The 21,866-nt window shown below is 37.4% G+C and overlaps 1 long non-coding RNA gene across 1 annotated transcript; it reads right to left on the bottom strand.

Annotated features, from left to right (window-relative positions):
• Positions 1–469: 469 nt before the first annotated feature.
• Positions 470–20,429, bottom strand: LOC141414818 (uncharacterized). Its single transcript, XR_012439700.1, has 4 exons — positions 19,640–20,429; positions 10,707–10,834; positions 10,242–10,363; positions 470–2,426 (listed from the first exon to the last, which is right to left on the bottom strand). It is a non-coding gene; the product is annotated as an uncharacterized lncRNA (long non-coding RNA).
• Between the last annotated feature and the right edge of the window lie 1,437 nt (positions 20,430–21,866).

Here is a 21,866-nt window from a genome sequence, read left to right as displayed (position 1 = left end):
CATCATTAAGTATAATGTTTGAGCCAGGCATGGTGGTACATGTCTGTAATCCCAGCATTCAGGAGGCTGATGCAGGATTGTGAGTTTAAAGCCAGCTTGGGCTACATAATAAATCCCTGTTTAAAAAAAAAAGAAAGGTTTTTTTGTAGACACCCTTCATCAGGTTGAGGGTGTTCCCTTCCAATAACCCCTCTCTATTTTTTTTTTTATTAGTGTATATTGATGGGACAAAAGGTTTTTATTGTGATATTTTCATAAATGAATATAATGTACTTTGATCAAATTTACTCTTCTATTTCCCTTTCTTGTCCCCCCTTCAATTTTAATGAGTTTCATTATTCTATTTTTATACATGCATATGAAGTACTTACTTCAATCATATTTAACCCCCTTCCCCCTCTCCTTTTACCCTTCCCCTCCCACTGGTTTATGCCCCCAAACAGTCCCCTCCCATTTTACATTAGTGTCATTCATATTTTTTTCTTTTTAGGTCTAGATTCTGCATATGAGAAAGAACAAGCAGTATTTGTCTTTCTGAGTTTGACTCATTTCACTTAATATGATTTCCAGTTCCATCCATTTCCTATATATGATAGACTGAATAATACTCCTTTGTATATACACCACCTTTTCTTTATCTAATCGTCAGTTGATGGACACCTAGGCTGATTCTATAGCTTGCTACTGCAAATAGTGCTACTATAACAAAAGGTGTGTAAGTGTCTCTATTGTATGCTGATTCACGTTCCCTGGATATATGCCCAGGAGCAGTACTGCAGGATCATATTGTAGTTCTACTTTTAGTTTTCTGAGAAAACTCCATTCTGATTTCCATAGTGGCTGCACTAATTTACATTCCCACCAACAGTGTATCAGGTTTCCTTTTTCCCCACATACTCACCACCATTTGTTGTTTGATTTCTTGATAATTGCCATTCTGACTGGGGTGAGAGGGAATCTCAATGATGGTCTGATTTGCATTTCCTTCATGGCTAAGGATGTTGAATATTTCTTAGTGTATTTATTTGCTATTTGTACTTCTTTTGAGAACTGTCCGTTCATTTGCCCATTTATGAATTGGATTATTCATTCTTTTGGTGTTTAATTTCTGGAGCTCTTTATATATTCTGGATATTAATCCTTTATCCATGAATAGCTGGCAAAGATTTTTTCTCACATTCTATAGGTTGCCTCTTGATTCTGGTAATTATTTCCTTTGCTGTATAGAGCTTTATAATTTGATACAATACCATTTGTTAATTATTGCTCCTATTTCCTGAGCAATTGGAGTCCTATACAGAATGCTATTACCTATGCCCATATCTTCTAAGGTTTGCCAATGCTTTCCTCTCATAGTTTCAAAGTTTCAGTCCTTACATCTAGAAATTTGATCCATTTGAAGTAATTTTTGTACGGGGTGAGAGACAAGGATCTAGTTCCAATCTTTTACATGAGGATATCCAGTTTTCCCCACACCATTTTAATGAAGAGGCTATCTTCTCCAACATATGTTTTCAGCACCTTTTTAGAAAAATCAGATGACTATAATGTGTAGACTTAGTTCTAAGTCTTCTATTCTATTCCATTGGTCTAATTGCCCATTTTGGTAGCAGTACCATGCTGTTTTTGTTACCATGACTCTATAGTATAATTTGAGGTCTGGGATTGTGATATTTCCATTACTACTCTTTTTCTTAGAATTGCTTTTGTTATTCAGGGTCTTTGTGCTTCTGTATCAATTTTAGGATTGAATTTTCTATTTCTGTGAAAAACTACATTGGCATTTCAGTGGGGAGTTCATTAAATCTGCAGACTGCTTTTGATGGGTTAGTCATTTTCTTAATTTTTATTGTGCTGATCCATTAACATCTTTCCATCTTCTAGTGTCTTCTTCAATTTCTGTCTTCAGGGTTTTACAGTTTTCATGGTAGAAGTCTTTCACTTCCCTTTGTTAAGCTTATTCCTGGGTATTTAATTTTTTTACAATGTTAGTTTTTGAAATTTTATTATTTTTAATACACACATTTCACAAATAGAATCCCTCTAACACCACACACATTTCCATAACCAAATGTTATTATTTACATAGTCTTCCCTCAGCAAAATTGTAATACAAGACATCTTGACAAGAAATCTTTACATATAGCAATATATTTTGAGATGGTTTCAATGGTGCCCATCTGTTATATATTTTTTCAATTTCCAAGAAGAAGAAAGTCAACAGGACATGGAGCTGAGCTGGGTTAGGCAGCATCCTATTGTAGGAACCAAAACATAAAAGAAGAGTACTTTCTCCTCACCTCTTCCCCAACCTCCAACTAAAATTACTCAACAGCTGCTACCAGGAAACTACACAGAAAACCAAACCTCGTTGGCAACCTGGGCACAGCAGAACAGAACACACAGTCAGCATTGGTCCTGAAGGCCTAAAGGAAAAATTTCAGCAAGTTAGTTTTGGTAGCTAAAAAGTTGTGTCTCTCAATCTGTAAGTTTTAGATTTAAACACTTAATAATATTCTTTCTTGATGAGTTTATTTCCCCCAAACAGATATTAAAATTCCTTTTATTCAGAAAATGAACTTCTTTTACAAAAACTGAAAACTTAAAGGATGTTTGGGGAAGCAACTTTGGAATTAGATTGGGACAATTCACCCACCTTGCCATTGCATGGTACAGTGTGTCTTTTAAAGAAAAATCCAGTTAAACGGAGAAACCAGGAGGACCCCCAGGCCACCGCAATGACACTGGTGCCCAGATGGCTCAGGAAGACACGGACCACAAGGTGAGCTAAGCAGTACACGGTACTCCCACAGAAAACCCTGGGCCAGATCAGCATAGCCCCCTGGACAGACCAACCCCCACCCAGGGAAAAAAAGAGAAACTGAGTAATAAGCAGTAAGAACAATAAAGACACATGGCAAAGAGGGTGGCGCGCACTGAGCGCTGAAGAGGTGGGGAGGGGAATTCCTCACGGAACTGTTAATAAACAAGCCGGCCGTAGAAGGCAGGAGTGGTGGCACACGCCCAGCAACCAGGAGCAGGAAAGCTTGTAAAAGTGGTGGAGGGAGGAAAACTCCACAGGAGAGGGGGAAGACCCACTTCCCACGTGAGCTGTAAATAAACACGCCGGCCTGAGATAGCGGGTGCAGTGTCATCTCCCCCAGTGTGCTTGGAAAGGGGAAAGTTTGTAGCAGTGGCATCGTGCACAGGAGAACTCTGAGTAAACAAAGCCTGAGGGGCCAGGTGAGTGTTAAGCTCACCCCAGAGATCTGGATGAATAACGCCTCCAGCAACAGCAGGCTGACAGCAGTGGGCAGGCAGGCCACAGCCATAGATAGCCATTCACAGACCTGTCTCCAGACTCTTTTTTTTTTTTCTTTTCTTTCTCCCTACCTTTGATGAGACAACAACAGAACTACATCTGCATGCTGAAAAACTCACTGAAACTGTATTGCATTTGAACTTGAGACACTTTGTGGGGTTTTTTTGTTTGTTTTGTGTGGTTCTGTTTTATTTTATTTTTCCTCTTTGATGAGACAACTACAGAACAACATCTGAGGCACCATCTCCAGAATTGGAGGCTGAGGGACAAACACCAAAATTACTAAGACTGAATCTTTAATGCATTTGAACTTGGAGATTTCTTTTATTTTTATTTCTTATTTATTTTATTTATTTATTTATATATATTTTTTTCATTTATTTATTTTTTATTTTTATTTTTATTTATTTTTTATTTTCAATTCTCTCTGTCTCTCTAATGCCTTTTCAGCTAACAGTTGATTAGTACACGGTCTCTCCCTGTTTATATCTTTGAAACTTTTTTTGTTTGTTTCTTTGTTTTGTTTTTTCTACTTGTTTATTTGTTTTTCCCTTTTCCTTTAACTTCTTTGCTTTCCATCTCCTCTCACCCTTCCATTCTAAATATCACTAGTGCTATTATTACAAGCCAGAAAATACTTAATTGCACACAGTACAGGGACAATAACAACAAGGGCAATGATGGGAAGACAGAAAAAACAGGGAAACCAGTTTCCCCATAGCAAAAAATTAGTACAGGAATGAGAGGGAAATGAAGAAAATAGATACTCAGATCCAGACTCCAACAAAATGAGGATAAACTACGCCAAGGAACCCAATGAAGCCCACAAGAATAATCTAAAAGAAGAAATACTACAGGTACTCAATGAGAATTTTATAGAGATGATACTGGATAGGGTCAACCAAAATGTACAGGAGACACTCAAGAAATTCCAAGACAACAAAAATAGAGAATTTGAAAAATCAAAAGACGAAATAAAGAAAACCATAGAAGCACTGTATAAACACCAAAGTGAAACAAAGAATATGATTAATAAAGAGATAAATGAACTCAGGAAAAAAATAGACAACATTAAAGAGGAAACAACCCAAGCTATGGAAAACTTCAGAAAAAAGAATGAAACAAAATTGAAAAACAAAATGGAATGCCAATCCAGCAGAATAGAACAAACAGAAGACAGAATCTCAGAACTCGAAGATGAAATGGTAATTAAAGGAAAAACTGAAGAACTATTAGTTAAACAACTCAAGACCTGTGAAAAGAAAATGCAAGAACTCACCGACTCCATCAAAAGACCAAACCTGAGAATCATGAGCATCGAAGAAGGAAAAGAGGTGCAAACAAAGGGAATGCGTAATATATTCAACAAAATCATAACAGAGAATTTCCCAAATCTAGAGAAAGATATTCCCATACAGATGCAAGAGGCCTCCAGAACACCAAACAGACTGGATCAAAATAGAACTACCCCATGGCATATCATCATTAAAACAACAAGTTCAGAAACTAGGGAAAGAATATTGAAGGCTGCAAGAGAGAAAAAACAAATAACATACAAAGGTAAACCCATCAAAATCACAGGAGACTTCTCAACAGAAACATTAAAAGCAAGAAGAGCTTGAGGAGAGATCTTCCAGGCACTGAATGAAAATAACTTCAACTACAGGATACTCTACCCAGCCAAACTATCATTCAAAATAGATGGAGCAATAAAAGTCTTCCATGATAAGCAGAAACAAAAACAATAAATTACCTAAAAGCCACCACTACAAAAGATTCTTCAAGGGATTCTGCACACAGAAAGTGAAACCCAACATAATCTTGAAAGGATAGGCAACACCAAACTACAGGAAAAGAAAAAGCAAGAAAGTAGAGAGTAACCTCAACTTAGGTACATACAATCAAACCTTCAAACAACTAAGACAACTAAATGACAGGAATCACCACATACCTATCAGTACTAACAATTAATGTTAACAGACTTAATTCACCCACCAAAAGACACTGTTTGATGAAATGGATTAAAAAGGAAGATCCAACAATTTGTTGCTTACAGGAGACCCATCTCACCGACAGAAATAAGCATAGGCTGAGGATGAAAGGCTGGAAAAAGATTTACCAAGCCAATGGCCTCTGAAAACAGGCAGGACAAAGTAGACTTCAAACCTACATTGATCAAATGAGATAAAGAAGGACATTCCATACCAATAAAAGGGGAAATAGACCAAAAGGAAATAATAATTATCAACCTATATGCACCCAATGTCAATGCACCCAATTTCATCAAACATACCCTGAAAGACCTAAAAGCATACATTAACTCCAACACAGTGGTCGTGGGAGACTTTAACAAGCCATTATCATCAATACATAGGTCATCCAAACAAAAAATCAATAAAGAAAGTCAAGATCTAAAATATACAATAGATCAAATGGACCTACTTGATGTCTACAGAACATTTCATCCAACTTCTACACAATATACATTCTTCTCAGCAGCCCATGGAACCTTCTCCAAAACAGATCGTATCCTAGGGCACAAAGCAAGCCTCAGCAAATATAAGAGATAGAAATTATACCATGCCTACTATCTGATCACAATGCAATAAAACTAGAACTCAACAACAAAAGTAAAGACAAAAAACATGCAAACAGCTGGAAACTGAATAACTCATTACTTAATGAACAATGGGTCATTGGTGAAATAAAAGAGGAAATTAAAAAGTTCCTGGAAGTCAATGAAAATGAAAACACAACCTACCAGACCTATGGGACACAGCAAAGGCAGTCCTGAGAGGAAAGTTTATAGTCATGAGTGCATATATTAAAAAGACTGAAAGATCCCAGATCAATGACCTAATGATACATCTCAAACTCCTAGAAAAACAAGAACAAGCAAATCCCAAAACAAATAGAAGTACAGAAATAATAAAAGTAAGGGCTGAAATCAATGAAATAAAAGCCAAAAAAAAATACAAAGAATTAATGAAACAAAAAGTTGGTTCTTTGAAAAAATAAACAAGATCGACAGACCCTAGCAAACCTGACTAAAATGAGGAGAGAAAAAACCCAAATTAGTAGAATCAGGAATGCAAAGGGGAGATAACAACAAACACCATGGAAGTCCAGGAAATCATCAGAGACTACTTCAAGAACCTATATTCAAATAAATTTGAAAATCTTAAAGAAATGGACAGATTTCTAGATATATATGATCATCCAAACCTGAACCAAGAGGATATTAATCACCTGAATAGATCTATAACACAAAATGAAATTGAAGCAGCAATCAAGAGTCTCCCTAAAAAGAAAAGTCCAGGACCTGATGGATTCTCTGCTGAATTCTATCAGACCTTTAAAGAAGAACTGACACCATCCCTCCTTAAACTGTTCCACGAAATAGAAAGGGAAGGAAAACTGCCGCACACATTTTATGAAGCCAGTATTACACTTATCCCAAAACCAGGCAAAGACACCTCCAAAAAGGAGAACTATAGGCCAATCTCCTTAATGAACATTGATGCAAAAATGCTCAATAAAATAATGGCAAACTGAATTCAACAACACATCAAAAAGATCATTTACCATGACCAAGTAGGCTTCATCCCAGGGATGCAGGGGTTGTTCAACATATGAAAATCAATAAACATAATAAACCACATTAACAGAAGCAAAGACAAAAACCACTTGATCATCTCAATAGATGCAGAAAAAGCCTTTGATAAGATCCAACATCATTTCATGATAAAAGCTCTAAGAAAACTAGGAATAGAAGGAAAGTTCCTCAACATTATAAAAGCTATATATGACAAACCTACAGCCAGCATTATACTTAATGGAGAAAAACTGAAACCATTCCCTCGAAAATCAGGAACTAGACAAGGATGCCCACTATCTCCACTCCTATTCAACATAGTACTGGAATTCCTAGCCAGAGCAATTAGACAAGAAGAAGGAATAAAAGGAATACAGATAGGTAAAGAAACTGTCAAAACATCCCTATTTGCAGATGACATGATCCTATACCTTAAAGACCCAAAAAATGCTACTCAGAAGCTCCTAGACACCATCAATAGCTATAGCAAGGTAGCAGGATATAAAATCAACATAGAAAAATCATTAGCATTTCTATACACTAACAATGAGCAAACGGAAAAAGAATGTATGAAAACAATTCCATTTACAATAGCCTCAAAAAAAATCAAATACCTAGGTGTAAACCTAACAAAAGATGTGAAAGACCTCTACAAGGAAAACTATACACTTCTGAAGAAAGAGATTGAGGAAGACTATAGAAAGTGGAGAGATCTCCCATGCTCATGGATTGATAGAATCAACATAGTAAATATGTCTATACTCTCAAAAATAATCTACATGTTTAATGCAATTCCCATCAAAATTCCAATGACATTCATTAAAGAGATTGAAAAAATCCACCGTTAAATTTATATGGAAACACAAGAGGCCACGAATAGCCAAGGCAATACTCAGTCAAAAGAACAATGCTGGAGGTATCACAATACCTCACTTCAAACTATATTACAAAGCAATAACAATAAAAACAGCATGGTACTGGCACAAAACAGACATGAAGACCAGTGGAAAAGAATAGAGGACCCAGATATGAAGCCACACAACTATAACCAACTGCTCTTTGACAAAGGCGCTAAAAATATATGATGGAAATAAATAAATAAATAAATAGCAGCGTCTTCAACAAACTGCTGGGAAAACTGGTTAGCAGTCTGCAAAAAACTGAAACTAGATCCATGTATATCACCCTATACCAAGATTAACTCAAAATGGATCAAGGATCTTAATATCAGACCCCAAACTCTGAAGTTGAAACAGGAAAGGGTAGGAAATACTCTGGAGTTAGTAGGTATAGGTAAGAACTTTCTCAACGGAACCTCAGCAGCACAGCAACTAAGGGATAGCATAGATAAATGGGACTTCATAAAACTAAAAAGCTTCTGTTCATCAAAAGAAATGGTCTCTAAACTGAAGAGAACACCCACAGAATGGGAGAAAATATTTGCCAGCTACACATCAGACAAAGGACTGAAACCAGAATATATAGGGAACTTAAAAAACTAAATTCTCCCAAAACTAATGAACCAATAAAGAAATGGGCAAGTGAACTAAACAGAACTTTCTCAAAAGAATAAATTCAAATGGCCAAAAAAACACATGAAAAAATGCTCACCATCTCTAGCAATAAAGGAAATGCAAATTAAAAGCACACTAAGATTCCACCTCACCCCTGTTAGAATAGCCATCATTAGCAATACCACCAACAACAGGTGTTGGCGAGGATGTAGGGAAAAAGGAACCCTCTTACACTGTTGGTGGGAATGTAAACTAGTACAACTACTCCGAAAAAAAATTTGCAGGCTACTTAAAAAGCTAAACATTGATCTACCATTTGATCAAGCAATACCACTCTTGGGGATATACCCAAAAGACTGTGACACAGGTTACTCCAGAGGCACCTGCACACCTATGTTTATTGCAGCACTATTCACAATAGCCAAGTTATGGAAACAGCCAAGATGCCCCACTAGTGATGAATGGATCAAGAAAATGTGGTATCTATACACAATGGAATTTTATGCAGCCATGAAGAAGAACGAAATGTTATCATTCACTGGTAAATGGATGGAATTGGAGAACATCATTCTGAGTGAGGTTAGCCTGGCCCAAAAGACCAAAAATCGTATGTTCTCCCTCATATGTGGACATTAGATCAAGGGCAAACATAACAAGGGGATTGGACTTTGGTCACAAGATAAAAGCAAGAGCACTCAAGGGAGATATGAGGATAGGTAAGACACCTAAAAAATTAGTTAGCATTTGTTACCCTCAACACCGAGAAACTAACGCAGATACCTTAAAAGCAACTGAGGGCAATAGGAGAAGGGGACCAGGATCTAGAGAAAAGGTTAGATCAAAAAGAATTAACCTAGAAGGTAACAGCCACGCACAGGAAATCAATGTGAGTCAACTCCCTGTATAGCTATCCTTATCTCAAGTAGCAAAAACCCTTGTTCCTTCCTATTATTGCTTATACTCTCTCTACAACAAAATTAGAGATTAGGGCCGGGTATTGAGAGGGTGGGGCGAGAGGGAGGGGGCAGGGTGGGTGCTAAGGGAGGGAGTGGGGGCAGGGGGGAGAAATGACCCCAGCATTGTATGCACATATGAATAATGTAAAAGGGAAGGAAGGAAGGAAGGAACGAAGGAAGGAAGGAAGGAAGTCAGGAAGGAAGGAAGGAAGGAACAAAGGAAGGAACGAAGGAAGGAAGGAAGCAAGGAAGGAAGGAAGGAAAAGTCCAGTATTTCAACTACTTCAGAATAAAGTGGAGAGTTGAGATGCCTTGAATAGAAAATGATCAATCAGAAATTGTCTTCTCTCTTAACTAAGCAGGTAATTTTATTTGCCCAGGGTTGGAACACTTAAAAATAAATGCTTAAAAAATGTTAGAGTAGATGAAAAATCACTTTGAAATGATTGGTCACTCTTAGGATGACTGCATGTTATTGAACACTATTCATCAGAAAAACGGACTTTGGATCTCCTGGATGACTGATATCCTTTAGTATTTGAACCACAATAAAAATAATATTCCAATTCTAGTCAAGGTGCCCAGGGCACACTCAGAAAACATTAAGGTGAGCAGAGTTCTAAAGTAAGATTTACCTTTATAGTGTTGCATACCAAACTATATTTTGTTCTCTAATCAGCCAAATTTTCCCTTCCAGACAAAAATGTAATACTTTAAAGGCAAACAATATTGAGCATGTACTCAGGCTTCTCTTTTTATATAACTACAGATGTATATCTATGTAATCTTCATTTCATCATCAAAATAACATTCCAAAGCAAATTTTACCCAATTATACCAAAACCTCATCATACTTGCTTTTCAGGGGGCAGAAAACAATCTAAGGAGAAAACAAGGATGCAGCACACACTGTACCACCAGAGCTTCTTTTAACACAAGGTCACCTTTAATCTTCAGAACAATAGAGCAGGTTTCACTAAAAAAAAAAAAAAAGTGTAGGTGAGTTAAAGAACAGCCTTACAAATACTTTACTATTTATTTTAAAATTAGAAATAAATTCCAAATGGTTCTCTAAAGAGAAACTTACCAACCTTATACTTGGGTGCTTAAGAGAATCAGTAGGGAAACAGTTACTCACAATTCCAGTTTGGGGCTTCAAAGACAAATTTGCCTATAGGCCTCTGGTAGGTGTATGGAACACTGTGTAGCCAATAATGACTTTCTGCTTCTCATAGGCATTTTGAGTATCCCAACACCCCCACTGCTGTGAAGTATTTCCAGATAATTAAACATCAATTCAGAGGCAACAAATCAAATACCAATCATCCAAATGGAAAGATGAAGAATATTAGCTGATGATTCGTTCTTCAGTGCTGTACCACTTCAAAAGACATTGAGGATTTCATGTAGGAGAGCAAAACTCACTTGTAATACTGCTTAAACACATCTGAAAGGAATAACAACACTGAGTTGGGGAAAATAGTGTAAATAAAATGAGTAATATAAAGATATTCACATCAACCCCAAATTTTCCTAGGCACAAAATGATTACTTTTAGTATCCTTTTACCATATCTACATATTATACCTGAAATTATCGAATTTGGGAGAAATTATATTGCAATTCCAATTCTTCCAGGGTACAGGGGTATCAGTGTATTTGAGTCACAAAGAGCTAATGAACAGAAGGATGTCTTTTGGAATGCCCAGTGCTCTGACTAATCCAGTTCTATATGTGATCATTTTCTTCACTAATAGTAAGCTATCATGGGGATCTTTAGACTGATCTATTTCTCAAATACACTGTTTGCATTTCAAACAGTAATTTTCCAAACTGAAACATACTTTAAAAAGAAATATTGAGGGTTTAAACATGGTGGTGGTACAACTAACTACTTAAGAGGTACAGAAGGAGAGGATTATGGTTTGAGGCCAGCTCAGGAAAAAAGTTAGCAAAACCTCGTATCAGTCAACAAACTGGGCATGGTGGAATACACCTGTGGTCCCAGCTGCACAGAAGGTAGGTAGAAGGAATGAGGTCCAGGCCAGCCCCAGGTGAAAACATAAGACCTGATCCAAAAAATAACTAAAGCAAAAAAGGGCTGGAGGTGTAGCTCAGGTGGTAGAGTAAGTGCAAGGCTCTGAGTTCAAACTCCAGAGGAAAAAAAAAAAAAGAAAGAAAACAAATGCTAAAATTGTTCAGTTTTTTTTCTTTCAATTTCTTCAGTTTCTTTCTTCAAAGTTTTACAGTTTTCATTGTATAAGTTTTTCACCTCCTTTGTTAGGCTTATTCCTAGGTATTTAATTTTTTTGAGGCAATTGTGAATGGGATTGTTTTCCTGATTTCTCTCTCAGCCTGTTCATTATGGGTATATAGAAAAGCTACTGATTTTTGTGTGTTGTTTTTTTGAATCCTACTATTTTGCTAAAAGTGTTTCTCAGGTCTAAGAGTTTTCTGCTGGAGTTTGTATGGCCTTTTAATATCAGATCATAGCATTTGCAAATAGGGATAATACCTCTATTTGCATTCCTTTTATTTCTTCTCTTTCCTTATTGCTCTGGCTGAGAATTTAAGCACTATATTGAATAAGAATAGAGGCTGGACATCCTTGTTTGATTCCTGACTTTAGAAGAAATAATTTGTTTCTTCCTATTTAGCATAATGTTGGCTATAGGTTTATCATAGATAGGTTTTACTATGCTGAGGTACGTTCCTTTCATTCCTAGTTTGTTCAGGACTTTTATCACAAAGGGATGTTAAATTTTGTTAAAGGTTTTCCCTGTATCTATTGAAATATTCATGTGATTTTTGTCCTTTACTCTGTTCATGTGCTGTATTACACGTATTGATGTGTGTATGCTGAAACTATCCTTGCATCCCCGGATCTAAACCAACTTGATTATGGTGTATAAATTTGATTATGGTGTATAAACCATGGAATTTGGCTTGCAATTACTTTTTTGAGCATTTTCACATCTATGCTTATCAAGGAAATTGGTCTGTAATAATCTTTTTGTTGTGTGTCCTTACCCGGTTTTGGTATCAAGGTAATACTGGTTTCACAGAATGAGTTTGGCAGTGTTCTTTTCCTTTCTCTTTTGTGTAATTATTGCAGAGCATTGGTGTTACTTTTTCTTTAAAGGTATGGATGGAATCCATCCAGTCCTGGGGTTTTCTCTGTTGGAAAACTCTATTACTACATCAATTTCATTTCTTGTGACAGACCTATTTAGGTAGTTTATGTTCTCTTGGTTCAATTTTGGTAGCTCATATGCATCCAGAAACTTACCCATTTCTTCTAGTTTTTTTTTTTTTTTTCCTTTCTGGGACACTATTAAAAGATCTTGCAGTTTTTCCAGTTAATTAGAATATAAGTTTTTGAAGTATTCCCAAATGATCCTCTAGATTTCATTGGTGTTTGCTGTGAAAGTCCCTTTCTTATCTTTAATTTTATTAATTTGGGTCTTCTCCCTCTTTCTTTTGGTTAGTTTGGCTAAGGTTTTGCCAACCTTGTTTATCTTTTCAAAAAACCAACTTTTTGTTTCATGGATTTTTTGTGTTGTTCTTTTAGTCTCTGCTGCAGTAATGTCTGTCCTGATCTTTATTATTTCTTTCTGTCTACTGCTTTTGAGTTCTTGTTTTTCTAAGAACTTGAGGTACATGATTAGGTTATTTATTTGGGATCTCTGTTTTTCTTTTTGTGGCATTGGAGTTTGAACTCAGGGCTTCATACTTGCAAAGCAGGTGCTCCATCAGTTGAGCCACACCTCCAGTCCATTTTAGCTCTGGCTATTTTGGAGATGAGCTCTTGCTATTTCCCTGGACTGTCCTTGAACGTCAATCCTCCTGATCTCAGCCTCCTAAGTAGCTAGGATTACAGGTAGAAGTCACCAGTGCCTGGCAGATCTCTGATTTTATTTTATATTTTTTAACAAAAGCACTCATAGCTATAAACTTTCCTCTTAGCACTGCCTTTGCTATGTCCCAAAAGTTCTGCTAAGTTGTGCTTTCATTTCATTGTAGGAATTTAAAAAAATCTTTGCCCTTATATTTTTTGGTGACCAACTGGGTTATTAAAGTCACCCACCATTTTTTTTCAGAATTTCTAAATCTTCATTGAATTCCTTTCATGCCCTACATTGTCTTCATTTCATTCAGCTATTTATTTGAGTTTTCTTGGAACTCATTCAGGCATATATTTGTATCCTCTTTAATTTATCGAACATTTTTGTAATCATTTTTCTGAATTCTTTGAGAATCCATATAATTCACTGTCATTAGTGTTTATTACTGTGGAGTTTCTGAGTTTTGGAGGAGTCATGTTGCCTTATTTTTTCATAGTTCTTATGTTTCTGCATTGGGATTTACACACTTGCAATCATGTCCTTGGGCTTAGAACTGTTTGCTGCTTTTCTTTGTTACCTCATTTTCTCTGTGATTTTCTGTCATCTTGCCCCCTCTTTTGTGATTCCCAGTGCTCTTCTTCTCTCTCTTCAAAATATAGTCTCTCCTGTGTTACCTGACTATCTTTTTCAAGAAGTCAAAATGTGGATTCTTCTAATTCACCATCTTTCTCCAATTTCTCTCATTATTTTTGAAAGTTTTAAATCAGAAATGGACATTGGATTTTTATATCTGTTGAGAACATATAGATTTTCTGCTTTAGTTTGCTAATATGGTCTCATTGATTGTGTGTGGATGTGTGTTATTAGGAATATTGATTCATTTTTTAATGTTGAGCCAACTTTTTAATCCTGGGATAAACCCAGTTGGTCATCATGTATTATTATCTTTAGATACTATAAAACTCAATTTGCTAAAACTTTATTTGATGAATATTGATCTGCAGTTTTCTTATAATGTTTTTGCCTAATTTTAATATTAGAGTGATGATGGCATCATAAAATGAATTGAAAAACATGTTCTTATCTTCAAATTCAAGTAGCCCATTTCTTCTTGAAAGAACTTTGGTTGTTTGTATCTCTCAAGGAATTTTACCATTTCATCTCAGGTATCAAATTTATTGGCATAAAGTTATTCATAGTGTTCCCTGTGTTCCTGTTAATGTCTATGGAATATGTAGTGAGACACCACTTTCCTTCCTAATTGATACTTTGTGTCTTCTGTCTTATCTTCCTTATGGTCTATCAGGAGGTCTATCAATGCTGTTCACCTTCTCAAATAACCAGTATTATGGTTTGGATATGAAGTATCTCCCAAAAGGCTCAGGTGTTACAGGCTTTGTTGATAGCTGATAGGCTTTTGGGAAGTGATTGGATCCTAAGGGATCTTATCTAATCAATGGACTAATCCCTAAAATTATTCATAATATAATGCAATAACATTAAATAATACTATTGCAAAGTGTTAGAAAATAGGAAGTGAGGTTTAGTTGAAGGAAAATGGTCACTGGTGGCATGTCCTGGAAAAATGTTCTTCTTTCTCTTCTCTCTTTCTCTCTCTCTCTCTCTCTCCCTGTCTCTCTCTCTCTGTCTCTCTCTCTCACTCATCTCTCTCCTTTCTGGCTGCGATAAGGTGAGCATTTCTGCTCCATCACACCCTCACCACCCATAAGCCCAGAAGCAAAGGAGCCATGTGACCATGTACTGAAACTGAAGTCCAAATAAATCCTTCCTCTTTTAAGTTGTTTCCCCAGGTATTTTGTCACAGTGATGAAAACTGAATAGCATAACCAACATTTGGTTTCATTAATATTCTCTATTGCTTTTCTTTTTTCGGATTGTCATTATTTCCTTTGATTGTCATTATTTCCTTTCTTTTGCTAACTTTGGTTTCATTTTTAAATCATAAGGTGGAAGTTTAAGTCATTGACCTTTGGTTTTTTTCTTACATTGGGCTTTTAGTGCTATAAATTTTTCCCAAGGGCTACTTTAACAGCATTTACAAATTCTTATATGTTGTGCTTTTATTTTCATTCATTTCAAAAGAAGATTTTCTAACATCCCTTTGATTTCTTCTGTGACACCTGGCTTATTTAGCAGTGTCTTATTAAGTTTATAACTATCTGGGGATTTTTCTAAAGGTCAATTTTTTTATTTCCAATTTTTTAAAATTCATTTACTCACATGTGCATACATTGTTTAGGTAATTTCTCCCCACCCCCACCTCCATCCTCTCTCCCCCCCACACCCCTTCCAGGCAGAACCTGTTCTGTCTTTTCTCCAGTTCCATTGAAGAGTAGAAATAAGCAATAATAAGAAAGACAAAGCGTTTTTGCTAGTTGAGATAAGGACAGCTATACAGAGAGATTCCTAGCATTGCTTCCAAGTACAAATGTGTTACAACCCAGGTTGATTCATCTCTAACTGATCTTTACACTGGTTCCTGAGCCCCTTCTCATATTGACCTCTGACACTTTAAAGTTTCTGTATTAATTCCTCTGGAGTGGGGACATCAAATGCTTTCATGTTTTGGGTTTTCTATCTAACCCCATACCTCCCGTATATGTTCTCCTCCTTGTCATGTAATCCAAGTCCTACAACATTGCTGTATTTCCCCTAGATGTAAAGACCGCATATGAGGGAGAACATAGGACTATTGGTCTTCTAAGTCTGGCTAACCTCACTCAGAATGATGTTCTCCAGTTCCATCCATTTACTTGCAAATGATAAGATTTCATTTTTCTTTTTTATTTCCAATTTAATTCCATTGTGTCCAGAGAAAATATTTGATATGGCTTTAATTCTGTAAAATGTATTAAGACTTGTCTTATGGCCCAGAATATGGTCTCTCTCTCTTTAAGCCACTCTACCAGCCCCTTTTTGTGATGAGTTTTTTCAAGATAGGGTTTTGGGAACTATTTGTCTGCAGCTGGCTTCAAACCATGATCCTCCTGATCTCTGCCTCCTGAGTAGCTAGGATTATAGGTGTAAGCCACCAGTCTGGTGAATATAGTCTAGCTTGATGAATCTTTCATGTATTCTAAAAATGTGTGTTCTGTTGTCATTGGGTGGAGTTGTTTTACACCAGGTTGGTTGATAATGTTCAAATCTTTTATATTTTTAATGATTTTCTGCCTTAATATTGTATCAATTAGTGTGTTTATTTCTCCTTGATAGTCTACCAGTTTTTGCTTTATGTGTTTTGAAGATCTGTATGCATAAATATTTAGGATTTTTATGTCTTATTGATGAATTGACCCTTTGGTTATTATGAAATGATTTTCTTTATTGTTCTTATGAAATCACCTTTGTTTAATACTAATATAATATAGCCATTACAGCTTTCTAGGCAGGCACTCTACCATTTGAGCCACTGTACCAGCCCCCATTCCAGCTTTCTTTTTCTTTTCTTTTCTTTTTTCTTTTTTTTTTTTTTTTGAGACAGGGTCTTGTCATGTAGCCCAGTCTTGAACTTGCACTCCTCCTGACTCTGCCTCCTGAGTGATTGGATTACAGGTGTACTTCATCATGTCCAGATTCTAGCTTTCTTTTGAAAAGAGTTGTCATGTATATCTTTTTTACATCCTTTGTACTCTTATCTTATGTGTATTATATTTAAATGTACTTCTTGTCACATTTCACTCAGTCTTGCTTTACTCTAACATTCTTTTTTTTTTTTTCCATCTTCTTTTGTGGTGCTAGGGATTGAATCTAAGGCCTCATTGCATGTTAAGCAAGTGCCCTAACATGGACACAGAGCTACACTCCGAACTCCCAGTCTTTTTTTTTTTTTCAGGTGGGCCTAGGGTTTAAACTCAGGGCTTCATGCTTGCAAAGCAGGCACTCTACTGCTTGAGCCACACCTCCAGTTTCCAGTCTGGTTTTGCTCTGGATATTTTGAAGATAGGTTCTCTCCAACTATTTGCCTGGGCTGGCCTGGAACTGCAATCTTCCTAATCTCAGCTTCCCAAGTAGCAAGGATTACAGGCATGAACCCATGGGTGATTGGCTCCCGGCCTTCCCACCCCCCACTCTTTTTGCAAGTAGGATAAATCAGGAGAGTTTATTGAGTTAGAAAAGTAGCTAAAAGTACAGCTCCCAGAGCTGGGAGAGGTCCCAAGAGAGGGGTGCCAAAGAAATTACATTGTCTGAGGTTTTAATCCATTTTTTCCAGGGCCTTGCTCAATCTCTATGCTAATTAGGTGAGCAGAAAGCAGCATTCTTATTGGCTCTGCCTGCAATGTTCTGATTGGTTGGTCCTCATATTGTCCTTATTCTGATTTGTCTTGCTTTTTCTTTTTTCTTTTCTTTTCTTTTTTTAAGGTCACAGAGAGCTCATAATGGAGGTTTCCAGGGGAACTTCTGTCTCATTCTCTGAAAAAGTAACCCTAACTGCCATTTGGGAAAAGGGGTGATGACTGCTCTTTGGATACTTCAAGGTAGAAAGGGACATCAGTAGGACACAGTAGTCAGGGCCTTCTTACAGAGGCCTATCTAATTGTCCCTGGTAGATGGAGGCCTGTATTTGAGACTCCCATTTTTATCTTAAATTTAAGAGGTGACAGGGAAGTTTAGTTGGCAGGAAATCTAGTTGACAGGTTGCCAGGACCAGGAGACATCCAATTATTTTTTACCCTTCTGATGAAGTCCTGAATTCCTGGCCAACACAGTAAATATGTAACAGTAGATTTGTGTAGGACCAAAGCCTCCATTCAACCTTGCTGGCTTAGGTGTTGGCGGGAGCCTGAGAATGAACTTCATAGGCAACAAGAGTGAGTAAAGTGGGAGAGTTTATTGAGATAGGAAAGTAGCAAAGAGTACAGCACCCAGAGCTGGGAGAGGTCCCAAGAGAGGGTACCTAGCCAGTGCCCTCTCTTTTAACTAAGGGTGTTTAGACTATTTTCATTAAATATCATTATTGATATGGTTTGTTAAGCCAATCGTTTTGCTATTTTGTGCCCTATTGGTCCTACATGATCTGTTTCCCTTTTCTTCTTTTTCTGCCTACTTGTAGATTAGTTAAGTATATTTTATGATTTAATTTATCTTCCTTATTTGATTTATTACCTATAAGTCTTTAGTTTTTGTTTGTTTTTTCTTTGGGGGTACTGGGGTTTGAACTCAGGTCTTCACGCTTGCCAGGCAGGCACTCTACCACTTGAGTCACTACTTAAGTCACTCCGCCAGCCTTTTTTTGTGTTGGGTATTTTTGAAATAGGGTCTCACAAACTATTTGCCCAGGCTGGCTTCAAACCATGATCTTCCTGGTCTCTGCCTCCTGAGTAGCTAGGATTACAGGCGTGAGCCACCAGCGCCCAGAAAGTCTTTGTTTCTTCAGTGGTTGCTTTAGGGTTTATAGTAAGTGTCTTTGCCTTACCACAGTCTATCTTCCGGTAATATTATACACATAAGAACTTTATAACTATATTCTCATTTCTCCCCTCATGTCCTTTATGGTATTATTTTCATGCAATTTACATTGTGTGTGTGTGTGTGTGTGTGTGTCCTCCATCATGCTAGGTAAATGTTACACCCTTAGCTACTTTACATATGTTATAAACCACACAACACGCTATTGTTATTATTTAAGTAGTCAACATTCCTTTGAGATGTTAAGGAATACAGCCTTGCTAAGAGAGATTATCATAGCCTCTGATCTGCAATCAACATAGGCTCTGAGTCAGGAGATAAGCGGGAGACCCCAGGCCTTTCCCAAGAGTTTCCATTAGGATTTCTCAGGCAACATGAGAAGTATGAGGGCCAAAATGACAAAAATAATGGTGAGGTCACCACCTTCCTCTCCACACCCACTGTTTCAGATGATCTCATAGCAAACAGTCCTTAAGAAAGGTCTCAGAATCTAGAGCTATGTTTAAATATGCTATCTAGCATTGTTACACATACAGATAGCAGGAGGTACATGTTTGGAAAACCTTCTAGTACCAGAAAGACTTGTACCACAACACCACATTGCAAGCCTGTAAGCTAGCCTCAAACGACAGTGTTCCATCAGCTTTCCTAAGACTAACATTTACTTTAGAACTAGCTTCTCCTCCAGTCTGACCTTACCCTGAGCTCCAGATCTGTCATTTTGACCTGCTCAGTCCTTCTCCCCTTACCCACATCAGATTCCTATTCCACAGCTCCAAACAGCCCTCTCTCACCCCAGCAAGAACTCACTGCACCAGTCCAAGCTTGCTGGACTAGACTCACATTAGCTCTGTCTCCAGGCTTCAGCTGACCCAGTGCCAAATCCAGATTCCAACTACCAGCCCCTGCAGTCAGGCCTGAGGCTACCACAGCATCTAGGTATCAACAGCGATACTTCAGATATCAGAGAGTCCCCTTACCTGGCCAGGCAGAGTCCTCGATAGATGCTCAACTGGATGGTGTTTCTCTCAGTTAACTGACGTCTCCGTCCACCTGGCCACCATTCACAAAATGACAGCTTGGATCACATGCTTCCTTCAAGAATAGAACTCAAAGCCAAAGTCTCTTCAGCTGAATTAAATTTAGAAAAAAAAGATTTTAATTTGCATAGGGATAGGTAAGACACAGCTGGAATCAGAAGTGGAAAAGCAGGAAGGACTTCTGATCTTTGTATCAAGAAATTACCCTACGTGGCAACTAATAAAGAGCCAGGCTTTGTGTGCAGTAAAGCTTATATGGTTTTGATGCTCTCTCATGAGAAAGAGCACAACCTCTAAATACACCCAAAGGGTTTTTTGTTTGTTTATTGTTTTTGTTTTTGTTGGTGGGACTGGGGCTTGAATTTAGGGCTTTGTGTTTGCAAAGCAGGCACTGTACTGCATGAGCCCATCTCCAGTTCATTTTGGCTCTGGTTATCTTAGACTTGGTAGTCTCAGGAACTGTTTGTTCATGCTGGCCTCAAACCATGTTCCTCCCAATCTCAGTCTCCCAAGCAGCTAGGATTATGGTTGTGAGCCACTGGCACCCAACTAGTTACACTCAAAGTTTTAACTTAAAGACAGAAAGAAAGAGGCTGGGTATGGTGGCGCATTGGAGAGACTGAGGATCACTTGAGCCCAGAAGCTTGAGATCAGCCTAGACTACATAGGGAGTGCCCATCTCAAAGGTAAATGAATAAGTAAAATAAATAGAAAGAAATTGCAACACATGAAAAATTGCTTAACACTTAGGAATATAACAATCATAAAATTCAAATATATATATATTATATATATATATAATATTATATATATATAATAGTTTCATAAACTGCCTGGCACACCTCTATAATGCTTTTTCAGACCAAAGTGTGTGGGCTGTACCTTTCCAAATGTTATCTTATGACAATTTTGTGATATAATTTTCCATATAGTAAAAGTACAACTCAGTCTTTCTTTCAAATTTTGCCTCTCATTGACAGTTTAGAAATGTCTCTTCCAGCTTCACAACTCATTTTCGCTGTCATATATATTATAAGGACTTTTGCAAATTTTAAGGAAACTATTAAGTTTTTCACATAGGAGCTATATAATTTCAGGAAGTTTCAGTTTTCTTATTCAGTCACTCCTCTCTTTTTGAGAGAAGATTTCACTATATAGTCCAGGATGGTCTTGAACTTGTGATCCTCTTGCCTCAGAGTCCCAAATGCTGAAATTACAGGTGTGTACCTCCACATCTGGCTCTCAATACTTTTGAAGGACTCGACTCATTATCCAGTTTGCTATCAGTATTTTCATTGTAGCTTATTATGAGTTTTATGTTATGTCAATATTTCATATCAAGACAGCAACATCTTAGAATCTATACATATGTTCTTGGGAGTGGCCCTTTCAGGCTAAGGCAGAAGAACACACGTAGGTCCAGCAAAGGTAAAAGGTTCCAAGGATCAAGTGAATGGTAGCACCAGTGAAAAGCCTGGGGCATTAGGCCAGAAGGGAAGGTAAAAGACAGCACCTAATGTGGCAGATGTCTGAGGACAGACTCTCAAGCCTTTAAGTTAAGGAGTAAAATTTGTTGAAGGATCATTGAGAAGATGAAAGCTAACCTCATCTAGTGCTGAACTCATGGAATCAGAATAAGATGAGTCTAGGTTTGAATCCTAACTCTTCCACATCACAGCCTGTGAAACTTTGTCAGCAACTACATGGCTGTACACCGAAGTGACTGCAAGCCACGTGAATGCAGGGCCCTGAATGATTCCCAGCTCAACTTCCCCTTAGCCAAATCCTCCACCCACAGTTATTCCCACAGCAGCAGACTCAAGGAGAAGTATGAGAAAGAGGAAGTGAAGTAATAAGAGGCACCAGCCCTAACTGATCACAGTTAAAATATTGTCTGTAAAGTTTACAAAATCATCACTTTGGGACCCCATGGCTGGAGACTGTCCCTGGGACATACGAGGGGCTCCTGCAAGTGATAGCCCTGACATTAAAGTTGCATAGCTTCATAATCAATTCACATCCTGATGGAGAACGTAAAGTACGCAATGTATACTTCTCACTTGTTGAGTAACAAATTCTGCTCACATTAGTGCTGTTCTAACAACACCACTCACTACCTCACGGTTTCTGTGGGTCAGAAATCTAAGCACAGTGTAGGTGAGTCCTC

Source organism: Castor canadensis, chromosome 12 (genome assembly GCF_047511655.1).
Source record: "Castor canadensis chromosome 12, mCasCan1.hap1v2, whole genome shotgun sequence".
Classification (NCBI taxonomy): Eukaryota; Metazoa; Chordata; class Mammalia; order Rodentia; family Castoridae; genus Castor; species Castor canadensis.
The sequence above is the reverse complement of the archived record's forward strand: the minus strand, read 5'-3'. Positions and strand labels throughout refer to the sequence as shown.